Source organism: Capsicum annuum, chromosome 1, assembly GCF_002878395.1.
Source record: "Capsicum annuum cultivar UCD-10X-F1 chromosome 1, UCD10Xv1.1, whole genome shotgun sequence".
Taxonomy (NCBI): Eukaryota; Viridiplantae; Streptophyta; class Magnoliopsida; order Solanales; family Solanaceae; genus Capsicum; species Capsicum annuum.
In genome coordinates this window covers 151,801,343-151,824,229 of record NC_061111.1, presented here as the reverse complement: position 1 = coordinate 151,824,229, position 22,887 = coordinate 151,801,343, and the positions used below count along the sequence as shown (strand labels likewise).

The 22,887-nt window shown below is 34.0% G+C and overlaps 1 pseudogene; it reads right to left on the bottom strand.

Annotated features, from left to right (window-relative positions):
• Positions 1-3,288: 3,288 nt before the first annotated feature.
• LOC107854894 lies at positions 3,289-13,524 on the bottom strand (annotated as a pseudogene).
• Positions 13,525-22,887: the final 9,363 nt, after the last annotated feature.

Genomic DNA, 22,887 nt, shown 5'->3' with positions numbered 1-22,887 from the left:
AGAATCATGAAGCTCATTGAAACAACATGTCGAACCTTTCTATGGATAGGTTCAGTGGAGGTGTCAAATAGGGCCCTAGTTTCATGGGAGAAAGTGCGTCAGGCAAGAGCAGCAGGTGGTCTTAATGTCTTAAATATGTACAGGTGAAACAAGGCTGCAGTGATGAAGCAACGTTTGGCTCTGGCCACAAAAAAAAGAATGTTTATGATTGAAATGGGTGCACATCTTTTATGTGAAGCAGGAATCAGTAGACAACTGCCTTGATCCCAAGAATGCTACATGGGTCATTTGGAAAAAGCCTTGAATCCAAGAAAATCCTCCTCAATATGAATACTCGGAATGATGGAGTTGCAAACAGATTGCAAACTGTGGTAAGCAGGGATAAATTCATGATAAAAAAGATGTACATTGCCCTAACTCCAACATTTCCTAAAGCACTTTGGAAGTGCTTGACTGAGCAACTAGCTATACATCCTTAACATAAATTCTTTTTATGGCTGGCATTGCAGAAGAGACTGCCCATAATTGAAAGACTCTTGAAGTTTGGTGTTGTGGTTCCCTCTACCTTTGTCTTTTGTAAAATTACAGATGAGACTAGAGAGCATTTATTTTTTGAATGTAGCATCACTCAATAACTCTGGCAAAGAATTCTCAAGTGGATAGGAGTGCACAGGTCAGTAGGACTACGGCAGACAGGTGGATTGGGTAATCAGCTGGGCAAAGAAGAGAACTAGTAGGGGTGCTGTATTAGTTGTCTCTTCGCTATGGTAATCCATGTTATATGGAGAGAACGTAATTTGTTAAGATTTCATCAAGGGCAATATGAACCTGATAGACTATGTAAAGAAATGGTTGTGTTCCTTCATACTAGAGGTGGTGAAATAAAGCACTGGCAATCTATATTGCAGCAGCTGAGCAAGTCTTTATGAGGACCTGTCTTCCCCTGGGCGTACACTGGAGCTAACTCTAGGCTGAAATTATATATTAATTTCCCCACTTGTATTTAGAACTTCCTCTAAAACAGTAGTGCTAGTGTAGTTAGCTGGTTTGTATGAGAGATTGGAGGTCTGCTCTTATCTAGTGGCTTTGTATGAACACTTTTGGTATTAAATAAAATTTGTTTAATTACCAAAAAAAAAGTCTTACGAAAATGGCCTCTATAAGAAGTGGATCTTTTGACCTCGCTTAATAAATTTTTCATGTAAGGCAGCTGTTCTTACTCTTGTGCATAATTAAGGCAAATGTTCATGACATTATAAGACAATGAACCTGGACAATTGACAAGTTATGCCTTATAGGAAAATATTTAACTTAATTAGCAAGGACAAAAATTCAATACCACACACTTTGGGGGATAAAAATTCAAGACTGGAAGAGCTGGGAGCTGGGATTTTTGGTGTTCTGTGTATACATCTTTTGCATGGTTATGACCAGGAAGAGCTGGGAGCTGTCATAAAGGTCGGAGTTCATTAGGTTTACCTTTTATCTCCATATTATTTATTCTTATAATTCTTTTTATGAGTTGTTGGTTTTCTTCCGTGATTATGTGAAGCTAAACTTCACGTTCTGGATTGTGGTAAATCATGAATGTTGCCGTCTGAAAATTATTTTCTATCTTCATTTGAATTATCAATTTAAGATTGTTTCTTTACGCTTGCGATTACTTGCTTGATTGTAGTTATTAGCCAACAATTGAGTTCCTATCTGATTTACATGTTTGAGAAAGATGTGGTTAGATTAGACAAATAGTAAAGAAAACGGGATATAACTCATAAATAGCGGAGCAAGGATTTGTGACTAGGGTAGAGATATATACCTAGCCACTGTGTTTAATTAGATACCATGAGTGTATGCATTCTTCATAGATCAATTCCACAAGAATATTGGTGGCGATCAAAGATGTTGTGGATAGTGGGACATCATTTACATTTCTCCCAGATTCAAATTCATAATAAAGTTGTTAAAAAGGTAAGCTTACACCTACTTGCTGCATATTATTCCTTAAAGTGCAGTAGATGTCCTTTTCTATTTCTCATATCTCATTAAGTTTTAGTACAATATGCTTCCTTGACTCGGACAAATGCATGAAACTCTTTTAACAAAGAAGAGTTTGCATAATTACGAGTCTAACAAATCTTACATTAGATTAGTAGATGTACAATTTTTTCTTTGCATAGGTTTCATCTTTTGACATTCACCTATTTTATTATTTCAGGTCATATAGGATGATGTTCAAATAGCTGTGGAAGATTTCAATACTATGAAGGGTTGCGGGAATTTGTCTGAGGTCTATGCGTTTAAAAATTTGTCATTACGGGTATTCGATAGAAATAGTCACAATGATAATTAAGCATGCAATATTATCTTTAGTTTATTGATAAATTAGTGTTACATTAAACATAAAAAGATACATTAGTGTTACGAATTAGTACTTACTTTTTTGTTTGTTTAAGTTTAATGAAATATATTATATTTTTCTCAATTAAAAAATGTATGTCTAATTAGCGGTTTCTATTACGATTGTCGCTAAATATGTACTTGCTTTTGTTCGTTTCATGTCACGCAAAAGCCTTATATTCTTGACATTGTTTTAGCTGGGATTTACTGGGAATAAAATGGACAGTAAAGAGCATACTAAGCTATTAGTGGCCATTGATACTGCCAATAAAATTGAGACGGCAACAGTTGGTCGGTATCTTTACCGGCACTTTTAAGAAGTGTCGATAAAGCTTTTAGCGACATTGAATTCAATGACAATTGATTATATGCCAGCAAAAGTTTTAGATTGCCGCTAAAATCTTTTATTGTTGTAGTGGTATTTGAATTATTTCAGAAATTATATATACTCCCTCGGTTCCATTTTACTTGGCTTGACACACTCGTTAAGAAAACTTTAAATAATTGCATATTTTATTAAACTAATCTTATTAATAATGTTTTGGAACGCTAAGTTAAATTATTACATTACTTTTGTAGTTATTTAATACTAAGGGTGAAAAGAGAAAAATATAATAAAATTCTCTTAATTTCATAAATTGAAAATTGAAACAACAATTTGTAATATAGGGACCAAGTAAAATGAAACGGAGGAAATGGCTATCAAGCAAGTCAATTACTTGCAGATTGCACAAGGTGCATGACCTACATAGAGCTTATTCATGGTACTGCAAAAGGATTATATACATAGATTGCACCACTTGATTTAGAGTGATTTATTAGGAGTTATTGAGTAAAGTATTATTCCAACCCTATCATAAGACGCTGGTGATCAGCAGTGAGGATCATAGCCTAAGAAAATTTCTTTCTAAGTTCTGCAATCTCTTTGTTGTTAAGCTGGAAGCCTTTGGCAAGAACTTCATCCATAATAGGTGGTTCTGAAGCAATGATTGAACTAGGAATCCTGATGTGTCCTGGATTTTGACTGTTGAAAGTAGCAAGAAAAGTAGCTTTATTGTTTCCCAGATTATACAGGAAGTGAATCAGACCTTGTGGGATAGCAAACACATCGCCAGGGTTCAAGATTTTGAGAATAGACGACTTTTAAAGAAGTTTGTAGGATTAGAGGAAAGAAATCCTACATAGAGTACCCTCGAGGAGAGTTACCAATGCAGAAGCTAGAGGGTGTATGTGAAATGGAACAAGACCTTGTGGTTCCAAGTCAAAACGAGCAACAGTAATACCAAGAGTGTTAAGTCCAGGCATGTTGTTTACATCCACAATAGTTGCAGCAATACCAAACACGGGCACTGCATTTCCACTGACATTAAGACCTGAAGCAAAGAAATCATCTGCTGTTGCCAGCTTTGGGTCTTTGCCAATCTTTCCATTCACGAAAACTGCACAGGTGAAATAAAACGAAGCTAAGCATATTATTCAGTAATAGTAAGAGCTAACAAATGACATAAATTATACAACAAGCAAAAACTAAAGTTGATTTACCTGAAGCCTTAAAGTCGTCAACTGCAACACACATGTCCTGCAGAGGGTTGTTATCATAGTAGACAACGAAACAGAATTTTGTCCTGACCTTTATTCAAAAGCACGGAGCACGAGGAAGGAGGGAAACCAGGTCTTGACTTAGGACATCCTATCTACCCAAGTTATGAGGGAATCGAGTGACAGTTATCTCAAAGGATTGGAAGGAGATGGACTATACTGAGTTGGAGAGTCGAGTGAGGTCCCATCGAGCTTCCGGTCCGCAGCTTTGTTATTACATCAAAAATGAAAATTACAAGTTAAAAACATAAATGAAATTACAAAAATCTTATCTATACAGCTTCTGTTGGACTCCTAACTTAAGTTTCATCACCCTATTCTTCAGGCGGACTCCTGACTTGCCATTTCATCACTTGTTACTTGGTTTTAAATTTCTTCACCCTGTTCTTCAGGCGGGTTCCTGACTTGATATTTTTCAATTTGTTGACTTTCGATTTCTTCACCTTGTAGCTTGACTTTCAACTTCTTCACCTTGTTGCTTGACTTTCAACTTCTTCACCATGTTGCTTGACTTTTCATTTATCTGCTCAGTTCTTCAAGCGGGCTCCTGAAATCACATCAAATCTAAAAAGAAAATTATCCAAACAAAGATTATTGTAAAGAGATTTCATTTGCCAAAAAAAAAAGTAAAGTTCCAAATACAAGAATTAAATTTTGCCCCAGTCTATCATCAAAGGACTTTTGTGAAAGTCACATCATTATAGGAATCAAGGAGAATGACTCGACTAAAAGGTACATCTTATAGGAATCAAGGAAAAACTCGACTAAAAGGTACGTCTTATAGGAATCAAAGGGAATGACTCGACTAAAAGGTACGTCTTCTAGGGGTCAAGGGAAAATGACTCGACTAAAAGGTACGTCTTATAGGAAACAAAGGAAATGACTCGACTAAAAGGTACGTCTTCTAAGAGTCAAGAGGAATGACTCGACTAAAAGGTACATCTTATAGGAATCAAGGAAGATGACTCGACTAAAAGGTACGTCTTATAAGAATCAAGGGAGATGACTCGACTAAAAGATACGTCTTATAGGAATCAAAGGAAATGACTCGACTAAAACGTACATCTTATAGGAATCAAAGGGAATGACTCGACTAAAAGGTACGTCTTCTAAGGGTCAAGGAGAATGACTCGACTAAAAGGTACGTCTTATAGGAATCAAGGGAGATGACTCGACTAAAAGGTACGTCTTATTAGAATCAAGCGAGATGACTCGACTAAAAGGTAATTCTTATAGGAATCAAAGAAAATGACTCAACTAAAAGGTACGTCTTATAGGAATCAAAGGGCATGACTCGACTAAAAGATACGTCTTCTAAGGGTCAAAGAAAAAGACTCGACTAAAAGGTACGTCTTATAGGAATCAAGGGAGATGACTCAACTAAAAGGTACGTCTTATAGGAATCAAAGGAAATGACTCGACTAAAAGGTATGTCTTATAGGAATCAAAGGAAATGACTCGACTAAAAGGTACGTCTTCTAGGGGTCAAGGGGAATAACTTGACTAAAAGGTACGTCTTATAGGAGTCAAATGAACGACTCGACTAAAAGGTACGTCTTCTAGGAGTGAAGGTTCAATTTAAGAAGTGTATCACCCAGCAAATGAAAAATGAAATCCTTGGACAAGAAAGTGTGTCTCCGAGAGATATAAGATGATGAATTTTTACCATGATTTAATTATCAAACCTGTCCAGCAACATTACTTCCTGCATTTGTAAAAGTGAGAAACTATGGGCCTTGATGTTTGGGCTTTGAAATCATTGATTTGAAGGTAACATGTGTTCCTGTTTCATGCAAAGAAAGGTTGTGAGTTTAAAAACATAGTGGGTTTGTGGCTTTGTCTTTCGTGGTAAACGCTCTTGCCGTGTCATTGACTTGCTGCTTTATTGACCAAACTCAGATTATTAAGAGTGACTGAGACAAACACAACATCTCTGCTTTGCCATGCTTCTCAGATAGACCCCTTGGAACCTTGGTATTTCATGAGTTCCCAGACTTATTTATTGACAAAACTTTCTGCTTGCCTCATTTTGGGTCACAATCATGTCTCTTTCATGCGTTGGCCTTTCTGCCTTGCTTTGTACAATTGAAAAAGTTGATATCTAGTTTTGAAATCTTTTCTCACTTGTTTTGACATAGACTTGACTTAAAGACAAGAGAAAAATGACAATGATTTTATTTGGATAACTTACTCAAGAAAAATAAAAATATAACTATAGAAAAGAAAGAAATGATATGAATGTCCCCATCAAAACAGATGAAAGAAAAGTTTATCTGAAAATGACAGTTAACTCTAATGATTATGACATACATATCGGATTAAACTGCCTGATCTTTCCATCCAAAACTCTCACAAATTTTTGTTGAGTTAATGACCCTGAAAGTGAATTGATTTCTTAGGCCAATTGCATTCGGATACCTCATTTGGTTAGTGGCGCCTTGAAGGGTTTTCGCCAATAAGCCTCTCTCATTTCTTTTTATCACCTGACCATTGCCTTATAGTATCCGAGAGGGTTTTTTACCAATAGGATTCTTATTTTTATTTTTGTCAACTCACAGTCGTCTTACAGTGCCCATAAGGGTTTTCACCGATAAGACTCTCTCATTTTTATTTATCTCAACTCATCTTCGTCTTACAGTGCCTATAAGGGTTTTCACCGATAAGACTCTCTCATTTTTATTTCTCTTCTGATTCCTTATGCTTAGGAAGACAAGTACTTCCCAAAATGTGTTATCCATATCCATTGCATGCTTAGCCTGAGCATTCTCAAAGATTGATCTGAAGGTCTTTCTTTGGTTGTAACTTGACTTTTGGATAGGATTAGAAAGAAAGGATGGCATAGGGACCAAACGACACTTGAAGTAGGGTGGGACTTACAACTTTTCGAATCGACTCAAACAATGAGGATTAACTTATGCCCCAATTTCTTTTAACTGGGCAATTCTAAATTTTTTATTTGGTTGGACCGAGCCCTGAGTAGTGCAGCTTACGTATCTCACCCTCGAGAGAGGAGAATCAGGTCATGTGTAGTTCTGTCAGCTTCTTCTTTTTTTGCTTGATTCTAACTTGTTCTTCTTTTCTTTTCTTTTTTTACTTTTTTTTCTTTTGTGATTTTTCTGACTCTAATTTCTTGACACTTTTTTCTTCCTTCGTGGACACATTTTTCTTTCTTTTCCTTTTTTTTTGAAACTTCCTGACTCTATTCTCTTGTTCGATACTTTTCTTTTAAGCTTTGCTAGCTTCATCTTAATTTCAAAAGAGGGGTATGAAAGAAAATAACACTAAGACTCAAATGGGGTAAACAAAGGATGACACAATGTTTAGATAGCAGAATAAAATGTCTTCGTCATATCAATCCTTGAAAATACTAGTACATAGCATGTAATATAAAAGTGCACGATCAACATCACTTATGATATGTTTTACAACACTAACTTGCCCCGAGAATGTGTGTCACCTCTTTTTCTATACTTTTCAAACATACAACTCCACATTTGTTGTACATCCCTCACTTTGAATGACTCATGCTTTCGTGGAGTTGATTTTCTTTCTGTTCCTCTTGATAGGATCACGTAGACACGGTTTGACCTAATTGAGACATGTCTTTCAATTGATGACCAAGTTATTCTTATGCTTCTCAACATAAATGGCCTTAATTTTCAAAGAAGGCTTGAACTTGTCACCAAATGTCTCAGCACTCTACTATTTTCTCGGATGTTTCTCCTAACTTTAGCGCTCTGATCCAATGTTTCATGGTTAAATTGGATTTTAAGATCTGACTAAAAATTCCGCAAGCATGTCATATCACTAGAGTCAACATAAAATGTACTGTATAAAGAAAACAAACAAACAACACATATTTAAAACACAAAGGAAAATGGACAATTCATTTAGTTGAAATAAAAGATAGAAGGGTTTGAACCTAAATGACAAAAGGACAAAACAAGATAGATCCCGAACTACAACCCTGAAATAATTTGAAAAACAAAAAAGAAAACAAAACAAACTACTGGACCTGTTCCTAGTAGGGAGAAGGGTGACTTCTCAATTGCTCAGCCTGTCAACTTAGCCACTAGTTTACATATCAACATGACTAGAGATTCCCTCACTATCAATGTTCTGCACCATAATTGATCCATCTTGAATCATCTTTTCAATTTCTCTCTTTAAATCTCGATAATCTTCAATACTGTGACCCTGGGCATAAGAATAATACGCACATCATTCATTAGGATCAAAATTTCTTGAACGTCGATTAAGAGTGCACCTAAGTAAAGGAGTGACCATTCCATATTGTACCAATATCTGAAATAAACTAGCATACGACTCTCCAATTGGTGTAAAACTATTTCTCGACTTCTGCCTCATTTCATCATTTGGCTTAGATAAAAAAATTAGGCTTAGGAGGGTTTTGGTATGTTTGTGGAGTTAGAGGACGACTCTGAGGAGTTGGTGTGTTCCACTGTGGGTAAGATGAGGGCTGAACATATGGTTGTGCGTTATATACTGGATATAAAGGTGGAGGAGTAGAGTATAATGAATTTTGGGAGTGATCATGTGGAGCTTGGGCATGAAATTGGGTTTGAGCCTGAGAGTGACGACAACAGGGTCTTCTTCACCGTGCTCGCTGTCCAACTATAATAGAAGATTCAACTTCCTCATTCTTTGTCTCCCCAATACTTTCTGAACCCTTTGAATTGCTTGAGTTGTCACTTTCAATGTTGCAAAACTCACAATGCGACCAGTCTTAATTCCCTCTTCTATCATTCCACCCATTTTAAGGACTTCAATAAATGACTTTCCTAATGCAAGTAACAAGTGTTGATAATATATTTTATCCTGTGCTTGAATAAATACCTCCACTATTTTGCTTTCTTTCATTGGCGATTTTACTCTAGCAGCTTGTTCGCGCCATCTGATCGCATACTCCTTGAAACTCTCAGTATTCTTCTTTTTTATACTATTTAGGGATTTTTCGTCAGGGATCAACTCCACATTGTATTGCAATTGTTACACAAATATTAGCTAGGTCATCCCAACTAAACCACTTGTTAATGTCTTGGTCAACAAACCATTCCGAAGCTAGGCCTGAAAGACTTTCCCCGAAATAAGCCATGAGTAGTTCTTCCTTCTCTCTAGCACTCCTTAGTTGGTTGCAATAACGTCTCAAGTGTGCAACAGGATCTCTATGTGCATCATACTTCTCAAACTTCAGCATTTTAAAGCCAAAAGAAAGATGAACCCATGGAAATATGCACAAATCTTTATATGAGATACATTTGTACCCCCCAAGTCCCTGGAGGTCTTTCATAGCCAGGTCCAAACTTCTTAATTTTCTGGTCATTTCCTCTTGTTCTTCTGTTATAACAGGTTTCTCAGTGTTAAGAGAAAATTCAGGCGGGTGAGTATAGCCATAAGGATTAGTCGACTTAAATGTGGGATCAATAGCATGATGTTGATCAGCAAAAATATTCAATACAGGCTCTCTCCCAGAGTAGGGAGGCACAACTTGTGGATAAATCTCAAAAGTAGGAGCTTCGAGTGGAGATGGTGCTGCAAAAACATGAACAGTGGATGGAGTCGAGCGTATGGTAGCTTTGTGCTGAGGAGTGAGAAAATAAATATTAGAAGTGTTTGGATAGTGTTGCCCCGGAGTAGATCCTGATGCATGTTGTAACGTGTCAACAACAATAGAAAATTGTGCATGTGACACTGGAGGCGAGCTAGAAAGATATTCTAGATTATCAGTAGAAAATTGAGGAGGCGACAACCCATTAGCCTAAGCTCGATGCATTTCTATCATTTGCTGCCTTAATTTCTGAATCTCTTCATTAGCTTCCAAATTCTCATTCCCCGAACTCCTTATCTGATCAGTGACAACAAACTCGGTATCCTTGTTGGCCATAACTTTCTCTGTGACTTGGTGCAATATGGAGAACCAGCCAAAATGTCACAAACCAACCACCTTAAACTAACTGAACAAGAGATAGCAAATGCGTTAGAATTCAACACTTTTTTTCAAAACTTTTTTTTTCAAGAAAAGGTCACCGAACCCAAGAGGGGCGCCTATGTATCTTACTCCCGAGAGAGGAGAATCAGATGTGTGTAGTTCGTGAAGTCTTGCCAAAATGGCCAACTAAATTCTTTTTCCTTTCTTTTTTTTTCTTGAAACTTTAAAAAGAAAAGGAAATAACAAATTATCAAAAGAATTGATGAAAATCTTTTTACATTTTTCAAGTTTAAATTCCTTATACAAAATGAAACCTATAATTACCAAAAAAAAGTATTTTTAGATTTTTGATTTTGAATTTCATATGAAAATGAAACTTGAACATATTAAAGGAAAAATCTTTTTTGAAGTTTTCTTTTAAAGATGTATATGAAACAACACCTACTCTAATAAAGAGTGAAAAAAAATCTTTTTGAGTTTTTTTTTTTCTAATTCCTATACAAAATGAAACCCACGATTACCAAAGAAAATCTTTTTGGGTTTTCAATTTGACATTTCATACGAAAATGAAACTGAAAACTATTTGTAGTTTTATTTTAAAGACGTATATGAAACACCTACCCTAAATGAAGAGTGAAGAAAATATTTTTTGAATTTTTTGAAATAAGATCCCCGAATCAACAATAGGTTACCTATGTATCTCACTCCCGAGAGAGAAGAATCAGGGGTGCGTAGTTCGTCCAAATTGGACAATTAAGAATTAATTAACAAACTACATCAAACTTGAGAGACACGACCAAAGACTAACGATAAAAAATGTCAATAAAATCTTTTTTGGAGTTTTCAACTTGACACTTCAAAAAAAAATGACACCAAAAATTATAAAAGAATTTTTTTTTTGGTATTTTCATTACAATGAAATGTACAAATTTTTACCATTTTTTTTTATAAAAACTGCTAAAAGAAATCTTTTTTGAAAATTTCGAATTATGAATGCATGCTAAAGGAGACAAAGTGAGAATTTTTTTTTGATATTTTGGTTTTGAACAAATGAGTGCAGAAAATAATTTTTTTTTTGAATTTTTGAATTGTGAAAAACAAAAGTCATAAAGAACTCTAAAACTACGAAACTCTTTTTTTTTTTCTTTTCGACTCACTTTTCTTTTCTCCTTTTTTTTCCACTTTACTTCTAACACAAATTTTCTCCAAATCAGTCTGTCAAATGACCACATTAACCTCAGAAATGCAACATTTAACACGTAGAGATGCTTTAGAGGTGAATTTTCTACAAAGGACCAAGTGGGCCCCGCTAGGTCTTCAATATGATGCACATAAGCATGACCTAAAAACTGACCTACGTTGGGGTTCACTAACAAGGCTGTTCGGGGGAGCATATGGTCGATAGTGGCTTCTTTGCTTTCTACCTACTCCATAACACCGACGGATCCCCCCTAAAATAAGGGTGACTCAACTAGAGGTCGTGTACAACATGTGTACTATAGAACTTGTTGCAGAAAGAATGACTCGGGTTATGCATATGATGCCAGATATAAAACGGTAACACATAAGATAAAACTGTAAACAAAGAGCACGTAGACACTCAATAATGATAATACAATAACACAAAACAACACAAACAAAATGTTTATACACCTGTAGTGCCAAACTAAACCGATACAACTCCAAAATAAGCTCGAATTCTGAAAAATCCCCAGCAGAGTCGCCGGAACTGTCACACCCCTTTTTTAACTCCAAATTATATTGATTTTAAGGTTCGAAAGGGTTTTTATTATGAAGTGACGAAATGAAAATTTATTCCGAAAAGGATTATGTTTACATTCAAAACTCAGAGTCACCACTTGGCATAAATCAGGTTTGCCAAGTTACCCGTGGATATCCTTTTTCAAAATGATTTTGACTGAACAGAGATTTCGACTAAGAAATTCTGTTGACCGAGGGAAAAGTGTTAGGCACCCCTCGATCCCGTAGTTCGACCACGGTCACTTGGTGGAGCATATCGGCTAATTTGAACACTATGAATGTATAAACCACACCAAACATAAATAAAACGATCAATCAAACAAACAAATCCAAAAACAATGTCTAGTCCAATTATACAGTCCAAAATAGAAAAAGAATGTGAAAATGTAAATCCTATTCTACCCTACACTAATTTTATACTATGCTCCTATGCTACCCAACCCGATGCCTCGGGCCTTCATCACGAACGTCTTCCAAATACAAAATACTTTGGGGCATTCCCCGGCGAATAAATACAAGTGATCGCGGGGCATTTTCCGATTAAATGAATACATTTCCAAATGCAAGAACTAAAACCAAACCGTTCAACTCAAATTCCACATTCAAACATTCAACAAGAAAACTTATTCCTAAATTTTTGCCTACCTGAACCAACATTCGCCTATCCATTTCAACATATCAGAATTTTATCACATTCCAATAATATTCATGCTCATTACGAATTAAACAAAACAACGATAAACCAAAGCTAATCTAAATTCAACTTTTTTATCAATTTCACAATTCCATCCCCCAAATCCATTTTTAATCATATTATTAAACCAGTTTGACTATCAAATCACTTTTCAAAATCCAAAACCAACAAAACATACCCCAACGAAGATTTAAACCTTTAAGCATACCAATCATTCATATCCGCAACAACAATTAACATTTTGCTCAAAATATTTAAAACAACACCACAAAATCACGATATTAACCAACTTCGATATAATAAAAAAGTAGAGTTGAGAGAGGGACCTTTGAAGAATCAATTTCATTGATAATAAAATCAAGAAAGCTCGAACAATAGAATTCCTAATAGGACCTCAACAATGATGAACTCCAATTCCATATTGAAAAATTTGAGACCCAAAACTGAAGCTCCGTAAATCCAATCGAACCTGAAAACCGCACTGTTCACGTACTGTTCACAACACTGTTCACGGTACTGTTTCTCTCTCAATTTTTTTTCTCTTGCGCGATTCTCTCTTCTCTCCCTCGTTTTTTTTTTTCTTCTTCTGAGGAAGATGATTTGGTGATTGTTGTTATTGTGGAGAAGATGATGATGAAAGAATGAGCCCCCTTTTCCCCTTTTAGAATTTTCCTTTTATATTTTTTATTTATTTTTTCTTTTCTTTATTTATTATCCTATATGGAAGCATATAATTGGTGGCTTGTGGGAATAAGTGTGTGGCATGTGGAAAAGTTAGTGTGGCATGTGGAAAGATGAGGGTGACATGTGGAAAAATGAGTAGGGCGTGTGCCTTTTGCATGTATCCAATGAAAAATAAAAAGTGAAGTGTTTAGGTGGCATAGTGAGATGACAAAGATGTTATGTATTTAATTATTTTCAATTTTTTTTTTTTTGGAGAAATTATCAATTAAACAAAAGTATGGTAAGGTGAGTAAAATAAAAATAAAAAATAAAATAAATAAAATAAAATAAAAAATAATTAAAATATTTTTGAAAAAGAACAAAATTGCGTGTCTACAATCATTAGCATAAGCAGGGAAGAAATGAACGCAGTAATTATTATGAACCACCACATGCTCATTGTTATTGCTTTGCGTTGGTTATTATTTTTTTTTTTCAAACAACCAGAAAGGTGTGACTACTTATACTCTCATCTTAGTTCAAAATAAATGAGAAAAAACAATAGCTACTGAAAAATTTGCACGAGTCTATTTGGTAGGGCTAGTAGAGGGTTAAGATCTAGTTCCATACATGAACCCAATTATATATATGGTGTCACGATATTATGTAGAGATTCGAAGATTTTTCCCTTAGGAAGAGATAATTTTAGGCAAGAAAATAATAGGTTGGGTTGGGGCAATAAATGGACGAAGTGTAAAAGTAAAACATACTAAATCGGTTTAGTTATAATTTTGACGTTCTGATTAAAATAAACCAAAATTCAGTATTTTACATTGTCTTAGCATTTTTTTCAACTTCTAGTTATATATAATGTAATTGTAACTTCCCACCTCCTCGATCTCAAATCTTGTTGTCGATATCGGCAAAACTCTTAAACCCCAATATTCGATCGTCATGTTCGGACGGGATGCATTACCTTAAACTTCTAAATTAAGATTTGAACCGTTTTAATACTTACGTAGTTTATTCAAACCCAATAAATTCTATTAGTGCCTAGGTGTTAAATTTAATTCTTAGTTCTCGAAAGGATAAAGTTGGATGTGAAAATATCTTTCAAAAATTGAATTACCTATTGTCCTTAAGTAAAAAATAAAGAAATTATTATTAATTCACCTTTCAGTTTCATTTCTTCATCTTCCACTTGCACATTTATTTTCATTCTTTGTTTCACTCCAAATAAGTACACAATAAATTATTTTAATACAGACTAGTAATTAGTACTACCAGTAATCAGAATCGTTTAATTTTTTTTCACTTCAATTTTAAATATTTTCATCTTTCACATAATAAGTAATAATTTTACAATCTTCTTATATAAAAGTGCATATCGTGTATCATATATTTTTTTTTTTTGGATAAAATTGAATCGATTTTGTTCTTGGAGAAAGCATAACAAAAATCAAAACACTTGGATTTCAATTTCTCTCCTCCCACTTTTCCCAAAACTTCAAAGAGAGAAATCATCAAATTTTCGAGCAAGGTCCTTCCTCAATTCTATTTTCAAGTCTTTCTCCTTCTTTGAGATATGTAAGACTACTATCCCAACGTATTTATATGAGTTTCATTCTTTCACAGTTCAAACCAATTTCATGATGAATTAGGGTTAGAGTAATTCTCAAAGATCTTGATATTTAATCGAATTCTTTAAGAGAACTTTATGAGTTTTTCATGGCTAAACTTTCTACTCCATGATTTTTTAATCCATGTAATTTATGTAAACTCTTAATCATGAACTTAAGGAATTATGAATCTTATGACTTTATTTAGTTACGTAATCTATTAATTTCATGAACCTTAGAAAGATTGATTAAACAAGGGAAAAGGCATCGTTTTCACTCCAAACTATACCCGAAAAGTTGAAGCCACACCTAAACTATACTAGTGACCTATTGCACCTATTTGAAATTCTCTCAAAATTGCCTTCTTCATGGAATAACTATCGAAAGAAAATTCTGCATTTTACTGATAAATTAACTTTGAAACAATTTCGAATTCATCTTCAAATTGAACGTGAGACTCGTGTTAAAGATGCTCTTGTTCAAGACTCTAGTTCTGCAGTTAATAATGTTAGTCAAAATAAATTTAAAAAAAGGTAAGAATTTGAACATTTTCAAAAAGTATCTTGATAAAAAGAGAAAGAATATAAATTATTATCACTGTGAAAAGAAAGACAATAAGATTCGAGATTGCAGGTTTAAGAAAGTAGGTATAAATTTTCATTCCGGAGAAGGAAAGTCTAAAAATCCTAAAAAGTTTGAAAAATCTGAAAATTCAAAGAAGGTGAATGCTGTAGAAGGTTCTTCACAAGGTTTACTTGCTATGATTTCTGTTGTACCGACGAAAGAATTGAATATGACTGCCACAACCTCAAAAAATCAATATTAATAATTGAATTTTGGTGCAACAATTCATGTTTGTAATGGCAAGAATATGTTCAAAACTTATTTAAAGGTAAAGGATTCTGAAAAGGTGTTAATGGGCAACCATGTTACAACCGAAGTTGCAGGAAAAAAAATAGTTGAAATCAAATTCACTTCTAGACAAAAGTTGACTCTTCTTAACATGTATCATATTTCATAATAATGAAGAACTTAATTTTTGCTAGTTAACTTTCTAAGAGAGATTTCAAGATTATAATTGAATATGATCATGTAATTGTGTCTAAGAGTGGTATATTAGTAGGAAAAATATATCATTGTGATAGCATGTTCAAGTTAGGTGCTAATGTAATAAATTATGCTTCTGGTCATACCATTGTATCTGATTCTTATTTGTGGAATACTAGCTTAGGACATTTAAATTTTGGTTCATTAAATTATATGTTCAAAAATAGTTATATTACTTGCAAACCCGAACATAGAAAAAAGTGTGAAATATGCATTCGATCAAAAATGATCAAGAAATTATTTCATAAAATTGAAAGGTTTACAAAAATTTTACACTTAGTGCATTTTGACTTATATGAATTAGATAGAGAATCAACTCGAGGAGGCAAAAAAAATACTTCATTACTTTTATAGATAATTTCTCTATATTTATACATGTTTATCTCCTTAGAACAAAAGATTAAGCTTTTCAAAAGTTTAAGAAATACAAGTCAGTAGTGAAAAATCAAAAGAATAAGAAAATAAGAATTATCCAAAGTGGTAGAGGAGGAGAATACTTTTCTATTGAATTTAGTAAATTCTGTGAAGATTAAGGAATAATACATCAATCTAGTGCTCCTTATATACATCAACAAAATAGATTGATCAAAAGAAAGAATAGATTTTTAATAGATATGATCAACTCTATGTTGCAAAATGCAAATTTACTACATAATTTGTGGGGTGAAGCTTTACTTACTGATTGTCATATATTAAATAGAGTACCTTTAAAAAGTTCGCATTTTTCTCCTTAAAAATTTTGAAATGGAAGAAAAACAAATAGAGGTTATTTTAAAGTGTGAGGGTGTATATCACTTTATAGAGTTCTTGATCATCAAAGAGCAAAATTGAATCCTAGAGGAATAAAAAGTCTATTTGTGGGATATATACAAAACTCAAAAGCATATAGACTTCTCGATCTATAATCTAATGTTGTTGTAGAATCTATTCATGTTGAATTTTTAGAAAATAAATTCCTAAATGTCATTGTTAATGAGAAGTTGGCTGAAGTAGATAAAAGTGGTCTTGATGAGCAAAAGATGCCACATTGCAAAACTATTTCTAATAAAAGAAAAAGTTACAGTACTCGCCTAAAGCCTGGAAGAAGTCAAAGAGTTACGAAAGAAAAAACTCTTGATTTTGATTTTATCTTTCTAGTGAAGGGTGATAAAATTAATGTTTGTAATCAAATGTCTATTTTATTTAATATGAAAGAAGATCCTAGAACATTTCAAGAAGCCATGTCTTCAAGAGATGTTGCCTTTTGAAAAGAGGCGACTAATGATAAAATGAATTCATTGATGTCCAATAATACTTGAATTTTAGCTGACTTACCTCATGGATCTAAATTTATAGGTAAGTGGGTGTTTAAGAGAAAATATAATACAAACAGTTCTCTACAAACCTTTAAAGCAAGATTAGTTGCAAAAGGTATTACTTATAAAGAAAGTATTGACTACTTTGATGTATATGCTCCAATTGCAAGGATAACATCCATTAGAGTACTCTTGTCTTTAGCTCTATAGATGATATGTATGTACATCAAATTGAAGTTAAAACTGCTTTTCTAGATGAAAATTTAACTGAAGAAATTTATTTGAAACAACTTGAAGGGTTTGTTCTTCCTAGCAATGAAACATAAAGTTTGTAAGCAATAAAGTCTCTTTGTGATTTGACGCAAGCACCAAAACAATGGCATGAAAATTTTGATAGCATGATATTATCAAATGAATTTGTATATAATTTTAGTGATAAGTGTATTGACTCTAAATTTACTGAAGATTATGAAGTTGTCATTTGTCTTTATGTTGATGACATGTTGATTTGTGGTACGGTCATGCTTGAAATTTCTAAAACTAAAAAGTATTTACTTAAGTCTCTAAAATAAAAGATTTAATGAAGTAGATATTATTTTAGGTATCAAAGTCAACAGAAATAATAAGAGAGTGACTTTATCATAAGCCCATTATATTAATAAGATACTTAACAAGTTTAATCATTTAGATATAGAGAAGTATAAAATTCTAATAATTTAAGTATAAAGCTTGCTGAAAATACAGAAAGAATAGTGGCTCAATTAAATATTGCAAATGCAATTGGCAGTTTGATGTATGCAATGGATTGCACTAGGCCTACTGGGCTTGATATAGCATTTGTATTGGTAAACTTTCAAGATTTACAAGAAGTCCAAATAACTTTCATCGGAAGCTATAATTATATTATTTGGATATTTAAAGAAAATAAAATATTTGGCCATTTATTATAGTGATTTTTCTACCATATTAGAAGGATATTTTGATGAGAGCTGAATAATAATAATAATAATAATAATAATAATAATAATAATAATAATAAAGTCATTTCAGGTTGGATATTCACTTTGGGGGTTAGCTCCGTTAGTTGGGCATCCAAGAAATAAACTTGTATTTTTTCATTTCACAATGAAATCTGAATTTATTGCATTGACGGCTGCTGAAAAGAAAGCAAAATGGTTAAGAAACATGTTACTGGATATAAAGTTGTGGCCATAACCTATGCTAACCATTTTCATATTTTGTGATAGTGATACTACCATGTGAATAGCTCACAATAAAATATATAATGAGAAATCAAGACACATAAACTTGAGGCATACTTATACAAGAGAGATAGTTACTAATGGAACTATAACTATAGTATATGTGAGATCAAATAAAAATTTGATCGATCCACTTACAAAAGCATTAAATAGAGATGTAGTATAACAAATTAGTGAAGGAAGGGGACTAAAACTCTTAGATTAACCATAAATAATGGAAATTCAATTGTGAGTTAACAAACACTCTAACAATATAATAAGTTCAAAGGATAACAACAGGTTGCTTGTGTTGTTATAAGCACAAATCTACTCGTTAAGATCCTTGATTTTAGTGTACCGTTTACTATTATATGATGAATTTAGAAGTTGTTAAATTCCTATAAATGCAGGTGCATAATGCAAACTTCAAAGTGCATACTGTTACTATCACGACCCGAACGGAGGCCCTGGCTGCGACGGATATCTCAAACCATGAAGGCCCGAGAGACCCCTTAGCATGTAATCATAAGCATAAATCATATGGTATAATAATGCAGAATATAAACTGAAAACACGGTAGTCCCAAAATCAAACTTAAAACTTCATAACATTGTATCAAAGGGAAACCCAAATCTACTCTATAATAATATACAAAGTCTCCACTAAAATGAAAATAATAGTCTGTCTAAACTGAGACAAGGCCTTCGAACAGACCATAAAATAACTGAAAACTAACACATGCATAGGATGCCTTTCAAAGTAAGGGAACCTCATCAACTCTGAACTCTTGAAATAATCTACTGCTGCTGAACTGGACCGCGGGACTGAGTCTCAGATCCTATATTATGAGAAAATATAGCCACCAAGAAGGACGGTCAATACTTGAAATGTATCAGTGTGGAGAACAATTCAAAAAAATAATATAACTTATGTAACATAATCAAGAGCATTATAAAATTAGTTTATCATAAGAGAAATCAGACCCATGGGCATACTTAAAAGAGAGCATTTAAGTCATTCCTGCAAAAGTATTGACTCAACTCTTCGATTTACTTCTAAGTTAGATGGTACACCCTACAATTATGAAATCTCACGGGCTATATGAGATCCACCCTTAACTCGGCGGCAAAGTCCTCAATTTGAGTTTGCCGTAAGAATTAGAGTATGTGTCTAAGAACAAAGTATACCTCCTTGCTGATACACCATATTATGAGAAAGCATACCTCCTTGCTGACATACAATCTCACTACAACCCGCACAGGAAAAGTATGATTTTGGCTATGAGTTATCTGAACTCGTGCCTTATTCAGGTAGCCATCTAACTCTCTTTACACCCATTTCAGCCTCTTAAGACCATAATTCATGCTCAAAATACTTCTTTATTTCATATTAAGGGCATCTCGTGCTAGGTATCGTCATACCTAGACTTGCAAGTCATATCATATCATGTCATAATCGTAGCCTTTTTTATTAGAAATTATGTTAATGACCACCAATAAGATTTAAACATCATAAGAGAGTTCTTATTTCAAATAATCCATGAAAAGTATACAAAACATTCTCTTCTCAATACCTTAACATGTGGTGGTCAATCCTTACCCAAAAGCACACACAATGCTTCATTACGAGACAAGATAATGCTCTTAAACATATTTCACATATCATAACTTATTAAGACGATAACTTTCACCATTGAAAAGAAAATTTCATAAAACATACCCATAAATCACTTTTTGGAAATATAATATATACACACATAATTACAATATCATTCAATGGAAAACCCTATAATACACATAAATACATAACGTTATCAAATTGGTTTCATGATGCATTCTACTCCACAATTTTCAAAACCCATTACAAATACATTAAAAAATTATACTTTGAAAAACATAAAGAAGACACAATTTAACCCATGATAGTTAGAATAGTTCTACACACCTTAACTTTAAGAAGACGTAGCGTAAAATCCAACCTTGAAGCTAAAGATCCTCAAACCCTAGGTAGTTTCTCTTCTTTTGCTTAAAGGAAGATGATTTGGGAATTTTGTGAGTATTAAGACGTGTTTAAAGACTTTAATTTCATCCGTATAGGATTAGAAACATTTAGGGAGGGTGAAAAGACATTAATGACCTTGAAATAGAACAAAACAGAGCAACTTATGCCACTTGGCTTTTGCCACACGGCGCACAGCCAAAGCCAACCTTAGGATTGGCGGCGCATAGCCAAAGCCGACCTTAAGGTTAGAAGCACACACCAAAATCCAACCTCATCCAGTGGTTGTTGGCATTTGTTCCGCCATGCAAGACCTTTGCATAGGGACCAATTCGCGGCGTACACTCACTTTTATGGCCTAAAAGCACCCCTATTATAACCCCCAACATTTAAACATAGTCTACCATCAAAATGGAGTTCCTAAGGATCATTTAGAATGTTATTTAAGCATTGCAACTATGATATGTTACATTATCCCCCCCCCCCCCCTCTTGGGATCATTCGTCCCCAAATGAAGATTCGAGACACGTAAAGCATGATTTCAAGCGTCACATGGAATAAAATGATTAAGATATGATCAATACCTTCCATATCGCCATTTGCGAATTCAAAGAGGGTTGGATATCTTGCACGCATATCATTATCCGACTCCCAAGTAGCTTTCTTAACTTTATGATTCTTCTACAACACTTTAACCGAAGCTATCTCCTTACTACTTAACTTTGGAACTTGGCAATAAAAAATAGCTATGGGCTCTTCTTCATGCGATAATGAATCCTTCACACTAATCTCCTGCACAGGCAACACAAATGAATAAGCTCCAATATATTTCTTTAGCATTGATATATGAAATACAAGATGAACAAAAGCTAAACTTGCGGGAAAATCTAACTCATAAGCAACTCCACTAATCCTTCTCGTAATATGATAAGGGCCTATATAAAGAGAACTGCGTTTTTCTTTCTTTTTGAATATCAGGACTCCCTTCATAGGGGAAACCTTTAGAAACACCCAATCATCGACCTCAAACTCTAACTCTCTTCTTCTAATATTAGCTTAAGACTTCTGGCAACTTTGAGTTGTCATAAGTCCCTCTCTAATGACTTTTACTTTCTCCATTGCCTAATGAACAAGGTCAGGTCCAAACAAATAGGTTTCACCCACATCATACCATCCAATCAGTAACCTATACCTCCTACCATAAAGAGCCTCAAACGGAGCCATTTGGATGCTACAGTGATAGCTATTGTTATAGGAGAATTCTATCAACGATAAGTGATCCACCCAACCACACTTAAAGTCAATCACACAAGCCCTCAATATATTTTCTAAGGTTTGAATGGTGTGTTCCTCTTGCCCATCTATTTGAGGGTGGAAGGAGATACTAAGGTTTACTTAGGTACCTAAATCCCTCTGAAAAGACTGCCAAAATTGAGAAGAGAATTTCGTACTCAATCGGATATAATAGATACTGGATCCCCATGCAAATAAACTATTTCCAGAATGTAAAGCTTAGCATAATCATCTCTCGGATAATTAGTCTACACTGGAAGAAAGTACGCAAATTTGTTCATCCTATCTATAATCACCCAAATAGAGTCGTATAGGTTTTGAGATTTTAGAAGTCCTGTAATAAAGTCCATGTTGATCATCTCCTATTTCCATAAAGGCAAGGCTATCTCTTGGGAAGTGCCACCTGGTCTCAAATGTTCCACCTTAATTTGTTGACAATTCAACACTTAGCCACAAAGTTTGCAATATCTCTTTTTATGTTATTCCACCAGTAAATCTCCTTGAGATCATGATACATTTTAGTAGAGCCAGGGTGAACAACATACCTGGAAGTATGAGTTTCATCAAGAATCCTTTCTCATAACTCATCTACATCCGTCATATATAACCTACATCGGTACCTCAAAACCCCATCACCTACAATTTCAAATACCATGAACTTTTGTTGACCGATATCTTTCTTAATTTGCATCAAAATAGGGTCTCTGGTTTTCTTTTTATTAACCTCAACAGATAGGGATGATTTAGCTACCTCTTTTACAAACACCCCTCCATCCTCGAAATCTAGGAGTCGAACACCCAAATTAGAAAGCCAATAAATATCCTTCATTATATTCCTCTTTCCTTCCTCCATATGTGAAACACTGCCCATGGACATCCTGCTAAAGGCATCAACCACCATATTTGCCTTACCTGGATAATAGTGCAGGCTCATGTCATAATCTTTCAATAATTTCAAGCACCACCTCTATCTGAGATTCAGCTCTTTTTGAGTGAACTCATACTGCAAACTTTTATGATAAGTAAAGATATCAACATGCACCTCGTAGAGATAATGATTCCAAATTTTTAATGCAAACACCACAACTGTTAACTCTAAATCATAAGTGGGATAGTTCTTCTCATACACCTTCAACTGTCTGGATGCACAAACCACTACCTTACCATGTTGCATAATTTTTATAGTAGTTTTGTGTTTTTCCCATCTTTTTAATGGATCTTCACTATATAATTGTTCTAATTTTTTCTGAATTATTTCTATTTTATTTAT